Below are 10,225 nucleotides of genomic sequence, written 5' to 3'. Positions count from 1 at the left end.
GATACTTGTCATACAAGTGAGGCAGGTACAAGATAGAATGAGGCCTGTCATTGGACGAGAAGGAAGGATGGGCGGGAGAGAAGGGAAGAGGAGGAGACTGGAACGAAGGAGACTGGAGACTCAAGGAGAAGGTGGAGAAACCTCTGAGAGAACATGGAGGCTGACGTTAAGATTCCACTCTGTACCTTTACAGGTTGTTATGAATGTTCTTAAGGGATGCATGTGTACAGAACTTTGTATGTTTAGGTGGGCAATTATATCTTATCAACTGGATCAGAGGTTATTGTGTTGTGTGTTCTTTCTTGTGGCAAATTAAGTTTTAAGAGAGTATGTGGTGGCTGAAACACCAAGCCACCACGGAATATTTCTGGCATGGTGGCAGTCTGCCTTGGAAACTGGATGGGTAGAGAGATTGCTGTCAGGCTCAGAGAGAGGCCATTGGCAGTGTGATACGGGATGGAGCAAAGAGGGTGAGAGGCTTTGCTGACTGAGATGAAGGTATCTACCAGACATCTTGGGATACTGCGGTGTCAGATCTAGTGGGGGGTAAAAGAAAAACCATTTAATGTATTTTACAACAACAGATACCCTAGCTTACTGGAGGTGTCAGGACTGTAGAATGACTGTCAAAGACAGTGGAAGGGGTGGGGGGAGCCTGTCTGATTCTGCTTGTCAAGCTGTGTGTATGCTATGATGGCAGACTGGAGAAGTGGGTCAACTCAAGCTCTTTGAAACCAAGGTAATAACAAGTGGGTCTCAGATGTCAGACACTGAGCCTTTTGTACTGCAGGATGCTTGGTTTCCTTTGCTTTGACTGTAGCCGTAGCCATGTTTTACTTCTCTCTTAGAATAAGAATATCTCTCTCTCTCTCTCTCTCTCTCTCTCTCTCTCTCTATATATATATATATATATATATATATATATATATGTAAAACTTGATTTTATTTTACAGTAACTCAGTTAAGAGACTTTGGATTGGGGATTTAGCTCAGTGGTAGAGCTCTTGCCTAGGAAGTGCAAGGCCCTGGGTTCGATCCCCAGCTCCGAAAAAAAGAACCAAAAAAAAAAAAAAAAAAAAGAGACTTTGGATTTTTCATGAGAACTTGGACTTTTCAATGGTTGAAATCATTTTAAGACAACAAAGCTTTTAAAGTTGTAGTATAATTTACATTGCAATTTTAACACGAGATCTTGGCGATAAGTAAGTAAAGACACGTTATAGCTTAATAGTGACACGCTTGTGTTTAGATTTGACAGTTTGCTGTGTTGATTAGATTTTTATCAGCTTATCACTAACAAGAGTCATCTGGGAAGAGGAAATTCCTTTGAAATATTGAGTCCATCAGATTGGCTTCTGAACATATCCGTATGACATTTCCTTGGCAACTAACTAATGTAGGCGGGACCAGATCACGATGCTTCTGAGCCTGGGATATATAAGAAATGTAGCCGAGTAGACCAGTCTACCCTGCTTTGAATTGAGAATTCAAGGGTTACTTCTGCGTACTTTATCAGAGTTCAAACTGGATATCCGTTTTTGTTGTTGGCGTTGTTACTTCCAAAACATTAGTTGGTATTGTGAAGGGTAGTAACAGAATTTAAATACTCATATTTTATTTTTGGAAAACTTTCATAGATCTAAGCCTTTGGTAAGTCTCTCAAAAGGGAAGTCAAACTCCTTTAAGCTCATATTGTTAATGTTATCAATAAACTCACTTTAATTACTCTTCAGGATTTCATTGTGACCAATTCCCATTCAACTGTCATGACCTCTGTAATTATAATCCACGAACTGTCAAGCAAGGCCAAAGGAGCCGCTCTGCATCCAGTTCATCCGGGCCTAAATCATTTTCAGATTTAACAATTTGAACTTGGCAAACGCTCAGTTATTAAAAAAAAAACCGTCCTATGGTATCGCCTGCTATCACTGGCTGGTGTCCTCATTCTGTTGTCACCCTGGTGGACAGGCTGAGACCACATTCTTTCTTTTTAGGCAGGCCCTATCTCACCCACACTGGCTCTGCCTCTCCGAAGCTCCAAAGTCGCCCTCCCCTCCCCTCCCCCCTCCCTTCCCTTCCCCTCCCCTCCCCTCCCCTCCCCTCCTCTCCCCTCCTCTCTCACTAAATTCCCATGGCTGGCTGTTGCCAGGCACACCCCACACTTCCAAATTCCCGTGGCTCTGCACTTTTCCCTGGAACCTAGTTGAGTGGCCGTGTGAAGGAAAACACCGCACAATTTTAGTTCAGAATCAACAGGTAACACAATCGCTGGGCGCAGAACTAACATCCTAATTTTGTAAACTACTGTATGTTAGAAATCCTCTGGTGGCAGATCCTGGCTGCCACTTAAACCAATAGACTCTGTCTTCCTATGTTCTGTCTACTCCCTTGCTGTCCGCAGCTCCAAAGGGTCGTTCCTCTATCCTGCCTCCCTCATCTTCTGACCCCTAAGTCCCGCCTACTTGCCCAGTGATTGGTCCCTTGTAATGTTTATTTATTAGGGGTTAATTCTACCACAGAGGAATTACTGTCCATAGTTCCTATTGCAGAAATCATACTCACTCAATTGCAAACCTTCCTGAACAGATATATTGTGAAGAGAATGTCATAAAATGGTTGTGCGGCAACCTCCAGTCATATTGAACATATTTGGAATATATTTGAACATATTCAAAGAGTGTTGAATATGGTTCACGAATTCTTACTTTTTATGAAAATAAGCCTTTGTAGAATAGTTCTCAAACCAGTGTTTCCATTGTTAGCGTTTACATTAGTATGCCACATTTGTCGTTACTAGATAGCCATTATCGGTAAGTTTTCATTAATGGTCAGGGGCACCCTTTCTTTCTAACACTACGTTTTTAACGTCTTCTTAGGTTCCTTTAGCTCTGGTGGTTTCTCAGAAGTGCCCTATTTTATGACCTTGACACTTTTGAGGAATTTAGTCAGAAATTCTGCAGAATATAAATCACCTTGGGCTTGATTTAATTGCTGATTCATGATTGGATATCAAAATATTCACCTCCACCCACTTGAATTAACCACTATTAAAATTAATGGTGGTCACTAGGCTAGGCTCTGACTGAACAAGTATCTGCCATATCTCTCCCCAGTGAAGTTATTTTCTTCCCCCTCTCTCTTTGGTGAAAAGAAGTCATTAAGAAATGGGAAATCTATTTCATTTCCTTTGGTAGCCTAGCTACGTGAATTATTTGAAATTCTTACGATGGATGTCTCTTTCTTTACGTACTCCACGTTATTTATCCGCTTTATCCTTTGGTCTATAATCCCATACAGTCATCCTTGAATACTGTAGTGGTTCGAATACGCTTAGCCCAGGGAGTGGCACTATTAGGTGTTACAGCCTTGTTGGAGTAGGTGTGGCTGTGTTGGAGGGAGTGTGTCACTGTGGGCATGGGCCTCACGATCCTCGTTCTAGCTTCCGGGAAGCCAGTCTTCTCCTGGTTGCTTTCAGAATAAGATGTAGACCTCTCAGCTCTTCTTATAGGTCTGCCTGGATGCTGCCATGCTCCTGACTTGAGGAGAGTGGGTTGAACCTCTGAGCCTGTAAGCCAGCCCCAATTACATGTTATCCTTATACGAGTTGCCTTAGTTGTGGCATCTGTTCACAGCGGTAAAATCTTTTTTCTTTCTTTTTTCCTTTTATTTTTATTGGATTTTTAAAATTTACATTTCAAATGTTATCCCCTTTCCTGGCTTCCCTTCAAAACCCCCCTATTCCCTCTGCCCCTGCTTCTATGAGGGTGTTCCCTCACCAGTTCCTTCCCACCTTCCCACCCTGACATTCACCTATACTGGAGTATCCAGCCTTGGCAGGACCAAAGGCTTCTCCTCCCATTGATGCTCAACAAGGCCATCCTCTGCTACATATGCAGCTGGAGCCATGGGTCTGTCCATGTGTACTCTTTGCATGGTGGTTTAGTCCCTGTAAGCTCTGGTTGGTTGGTATTGTTGTTCTTATGGGGTTGCAAGTCCCTTGAGCTCCTTCAGTCCCTTCTCTAACTCCTCCAACTGCGTTCAGTGGTTTGCTGCTAGCATTTGCCTCTGTATTTGTCATTCTCTGGCAGAGCCTCTCAGGAGACACCCATATCTGGTTCCTGTCAGCAAGCACTTCTTGGCATCAACAATAGTGACTGGGTTTATTGGCTGCATATGGGATGGATCACCAGGTGGGGCAGTCTCTCCATGGCCTTTCCTTCAGTCTCTGCTAGAAATTTGTCTCTGTATTTCCCCCTATGAATATTCTTGTTCCCTCTTCTAAGAAGGAATGAAGCATCTGCACTTTGGTCATCCTTGAACTTCGTGTGGTCTGTATATTGTATCTTGGGTAATCCGAGCTTTTGGGCTAATATCCTCTTATCAGTGAGTGCATATCATGTCTTAACTAAGACAGAAGTACACTCATGCACTGGCTTCAGGTTTCAGTTTTTTTTTTTATGTAAAATTGTATGGTATTTGCATGTAACCCATTTACTATTCTCATATATTTAAAATTATCTCTAGATTGCCCATAAACTTAATGTAGCATGAATCTTGTATGCTACACTTGATCTTAGCCAGAAGGCCATAAAATAAACGTGCAAACAGTTATAAAGTTATGCTACTTAGGTAGTAATGACAAAAATTCTGTAATATTTGATATAGGTACAAGTTATTGAATATTTCCTTCAATGATTGTTTTCATGAGTAGACTTAGTGTTGTAGACTGACATCATTATGCAAGTAAAGGCGATACAGGATAGAACGAGGCCTGCCTGTCATTGGATGAGAAGGAAGGATGGGCGGGAGAAGAGTTTTAGAGAGGAGAGGAAACCGGAGTGGGAGGGGAGAGCAGTTGAGAAAGCCTAGGGGCAGATGTTAAGATTTCTCTCTCTGCACATTTATAGGTTATTATGACTATTCTTAAGGGATGGATGTGTACAGGATTTTATATGTCTAGATGAAGAAATTATATCTTATCTAGGTGGGTGGTTTACATCTCTATCAAATGGTTGTTAATTGTGTGGATGTATTGTACATTGAACATTTAACATATAAATCTGGTTGATGGGTTACACTTTATTGAGTCATGTTTTCACTAGATCGTTGGGAATGTGAATAGAGTCTGTGACAGGAAGCTGTGCTAGGCTATAGAATGCTTGGGGCTAGTGTGTCATGGGGCCATGCTAGCACAGGCCCATGGAAAATGATATGTGTCAGGGATAAGAACACTCCAAGAGGACAATGTATGAAAGTGGTAACAGAGAAACAGCTAGAATTCACAGATCCGTGGGGACACACACACACACACACACACACACACACACACACGCACACACACACACACACACACACACACTATATGCATACAGAACCATTCCATGTGAATTTTCCTGACTGTTGATCTGGAAGCCTATCTACTGGGCACCAACTCTATATCCTCTAATGAGTTTAAACAAATGAGGAAATGTTTTTGCATGGGTGACTATTTTCATTGATATCTTAGGGAAAGATCCTTACGAACAAAGGCACATTCTTGATATTTGCACAAGGGAGAGGGGGGAGTGGAGAAAGGGAGAGAGGGAGGGACGGGGACACACACACACACACACACACACACACACACACACACACATACACACAGATAGAGACAGAGAGACAGAGACAGAGAGACAGCGACGGAGAGACAAAGAAAAAGAGAGAAAGAGAGAGACAGAGACAGAGAGACAAAGAGAGAGAGAGAGAGAAGAGAGAGAGAGAGAGAGAGAGAGAGAGAGAGAGAGAGAGAGAGAGAGAGTTAGTTCTTGGTTTCAGTCTACTGCATCCAGGGGCAGCAAAATAAAACCTCAGACTCCAAGACTTGCTGATTTAGGATTAGCACTAGCAATTTTGTGATATTTCTCAGGTAAGTTTAAGGTCTTTTTGAATAACCAGACCTAGTGGATAAAAGTCAAAGAGGGATATTATTACAACTATCATGAATATAAATACAATGAATTGCAGCTCAACTTCATAACTTGTTCAAAGGAGATTTCGAAGACAAATCTACACAGAGCAAAGAAGTGGTGAAATCCAGTCATAAGTGGATAAAAACCTAGGAACATGGGGCTTGATGTAGTCTCTTGAAATGTAATTCCAGTCTTAGGATTTGGGTTGCCATTAGTTATCCGTATTTATAGTTATAAAAAGAAAGGAGAGGCACAAACATTATAGAAACACATAACACAGATTTCCTGTTAGACGTTATACTGTAGACACGTAATAATCTTATTTCTTATTCCAGAGTCTTAAATTTTTCATACACCAGTGATATGTGCTACACACTTGCCAAGGTTATAGGTGAGATGTGGGAGAATCAGAAGAGATCTGGAGAAGCCTGGACATCTGTGTAAGAGAGATACTGAAAGAGATGCTGGTGTGCATACACAACCACCCAATTAGACAAGATGGATGAAGCAAAGAAGTGCAGGCCGACAGGAACCGGATGTAGATCTATCTTGAGAGACACAGCCAGAATACAGCAAATACATAGGTGAATGCCAGCAGCAAACCACTGAACTGAGAACGGGACCCCCGTTGAAGGAATCAGAGAAAGAATTGGAAGAGCTTGAAGGGGCTCGAGACCCCATATGAACAACAATGCCAAGCAACCAGAGCTTCCAGGGACTAAGCCACTACCCAAAGACTATACTTGGACTGACCCTGGGCTCCAACCTCATAGGTAGCAGTGAATAGCCTAGAAGAGCACCAGTGGAAGGGGAAGCCCTTGGTCCTGCCAAGACTGAACCCCCAGTGAACGTGATTGTTGTGGGGAGGGCGGTAATGGGGAGAGGATGGCGAGGGGAACATCCATATAGAAGGGGAGGGGGAGGGTTTGGGGGATGTTGGCCTGGAAACCGGGAAGGGGAATAACAATTGAAATGTAAATAAGAAATACTCAAGTTAATAAAGATGGAAAAAAAAAGAGGTGTCTTCCGCAGAGTAGTTTAAGGCAAATCCCATATTGTGACCCATAAATGCCTGTCAATTAAAGAGAAGCATTAAAAAAATAAAAAAAGAGGCTCTGGTGATCCAGGCTAGGGCGGGGTCTAATGTAGACCGTTTGCTCAAATTCAAACTCCTTAGGGAAATTGAAATCTTTAATTTAATTTATTAACCATTTTATTTGTTTACATTTCGAATGTTCACTCCTTTAGCGTCTCTTCTTTGGGGTATCAAGCTTCCACAGGACCAAGCGCCTCCCCTCCCACTGAGGCCCGATGAGGCAGTCCTCTGCTACGTACGTAGCAGGAGCCATGGACTGGCTTTGCTTATGTGTCTCTTTGGTTGGTGGCTTAGTCCTTGGGAGCTCTGAGGGGTCCAGTTCTTCCCATGGGGTTGCTATCCCTTTTGGCTCCTCTGCTCTTCCCCTAACTCTTTCACTGGGGTCCCTGGGCTCAGTGGAATGGTTGGCTGAGAGTATCTGCATATGCGTTAGTCAGGTGCTGGCAGAGCCTCTCAGAGGACAGCTGTACCAGTCTCCTGACGGCAAGCACATCTTGTCATCAGCAATAATGTTGGAATAGATCGCATGATGGGACAGTCTCTGGATCCATCTTTGTCCCTTTCTTTCCTTTAGACAGGGACAATTCTGGGTTAAAATTCTTAGATGGTGGGTGGCACCATCCTTCCACTGGGGGCCATGTTTATTTACTGGAGGTGGTCTCTTCAGGTTCTATCTCCCCTCTCTTGGGTATTTTGACAAATGCCATCCCCACTGGGTCCTGGAAGCCTCTCACATCCCTGGCATCTGAGATTTTCTAGTGGTTCTCCAAGTTCGCCACACTTCACTCTTATTTATTTCTATTCATTCTCCGGGTCCTCTGGACTTCTCTCTATCTTTTGCCATAGTTGGTCCTGCCCCCTTTTCTTTCCCTTTCCCTCTTTCACCTAGGTCCCTCCCTCCCTCTGCCTCACATGATTATTTTGTTCACCCCTCTAAGTGGGTTTGAAGTTTCCACACCTTGGCCTTCCTTCTCATTAAGCTTCATATGGTCTTTGAGTTCTAGTGTGGGCATTCTGAGTTTTTTGGGCTAATATCCACTTACCAATAAGTATATACCAAGCCTATTTTGGGTCTGGGTTACCTTACTCAGGTTAATATTTTCTTGTTTTATTCACTTGCCTACAAAGTTCGTGAAGTTGTCATTTTTAATAGTTAAGTAGTATTCCATGTGTAAATGTACCACATTTTCTGTATCCACTCTTCCGTTGAGGGACATTTGTGTTGTTCCTAGTTTCTGGCTATTATAAATAAGGCTGCTGTGAATATAGTGGAGCATGTGTCCAGTATGTTTAGATGTTGCAGCATCTAAACAGACACAGTGAAACCAACAGAAATCTACAGAACACTTCACCCCAAACAAAAGAATATATCTTCTCAGCGTCTCATGGTACCTTCTCCAAAATTGCCCATTTAATTGGACACAAAACAAGACTTAACAGATACAAGAAGATTAAAATAATCCTATGCACCCTATCAGATCACACACAGTCTAAGGCTTGTTTTCAATAACAACAAAACAACGGAAATCCCACATACTCATGGAAACTGAATAACTCTCTTACTCAATGATAACTTGCTCAGGAAAGAAATAAAGAAATCAGGGACATTGACACAAAGGAAGGTATATTATACTCACATTTATGGGGCACAATGAAGGCAGTGCTAAGAGGACAAGTCTTGCACTGAATACCTTTATAAAGAAATTGGAGAGATCCTACACTGGCAACTTAACAACATGTTTGAAAGCTCTAGAACAGTAAGAAGCAAATACATCCAAGAGGAGTAGATTCAAACTCAGAGCGGAAATCAATCAATTAGAAATAAAAAGATCTATACAAAGAGTCAATAAAACTAAGAGCTGGATCTTTGCGAAAATCAACAAGATAGATAAACCCTTAGCCAAACCAACCAGAGGGCACAGAGACAGCATCCAAACTAATAAAATCAGAAATGGAAAGAGAAATAGGTGACCCTATTTCCAAATATGTTGCAGAAACTGAGGAAAATAAAAAAAATCACTAGATCCTACTACAAAAGACTATACTCAACAAAACAGAAAAATCTGGATGAAATGGATGATTTTCTAGAAGTTGAAATCTTGAATTATGACATTGGTTGAGAATTTCCTTGAGTGACCAGCAGGTGTTGCTAAGAAGGCATGAGGAGCGTAGGCAGGGCAACATTAAATTCTACATGAACTGGGACCAGTAAACTCATGAATGGCCGTGAACTGAGACAGGTAAACTCAAGAAAGACAGCTTCCGTTGTCTCTCTAGATATACTAAAATGTCTGTCTGAAGACAGACAAATCAAATCGCCATCTTTATATGTCTCTGTTTTGTATAAGAGGCATCAAACATTGATCCTTTCATCCAGCTATATTTTCTAATAATTTCTAATTTATGTCAGCGTAACAGGGAACTGTTAGCAACCTTTTGAAATTTTATGTGGTGAGTTCTTGTGTAAAACATTGAAAATAGAGGTAGTGACTGCCTGTTAGAAACAGTACAGAAAAATAAAACAAACGAACAAAAAAACAAAAAAACCAGAGGGGTATGAACTGGAAGGCTCCCCTTTGAAATGGCAAATGGGTTCTTTCCAACTCTGTAGGCTCTCAGGTTCCTTTCCCCCTTCTCTGTTACCTCCTGTGCTTATAGCACCTGGGACTCACGCTTGGGAAACTATCCATTCCTTCTACTGTTCAGGGTCCACTGTGTGTGTTCGGTTCTCATGCTGCCCCTTCAGTGATCAGAGGAGGGAGTCTGAGGTCAGGTGAGGCCCATCAGAAGCCTGGAACTCAGGAACTGTGTGGGGACTGCAAGTCCTGGGGTCACTGTCTTCTTGATATCCTAAAATGACATTCTGGTAGCTCTTCCTTCCTAGAAGCCCAGAGCTGCCATGTTCCCTTCCTTCCCAAGACACTAGTCTTCATTCCTCCTTCAAGTTTATGTATCATCTTGCTTTCCTCAGCAAATCCCCATTTGCTCCTGTCATAAAACAAAACAAAACAAAACAAAACAAAAAACAGCTCCCAAGTCAAAGGAATAAAAGCCATGATATATTCTGGAGCAACTATGAGAGGCCATGTCCACAGACATACATTTAGATCTCTCTAAATATAATTTCCCAACATGGAAGCCGTTTTATGGAGTTTTCATACAAACAACAGAACAAAGAGTG

This window comes from Rattus norvegicus, chromosome 14, assembly GCF_021556685.1.
Source record: "Rattus norvegicus strain SHRSP/BbbUtx chromosome 14, alternate assembly SHRSP_T2T, whole genome shotgun sequence".
Taxonomy (NCBI): domain Eukaryota; kingdom Metazoa; phylum Chordata; class Mammalia; order Rodentia; family Muridae; genus Rattus; species Rattus norvegicus.
Note: the sequence above shows the minus strand (reverse complement) of the source record.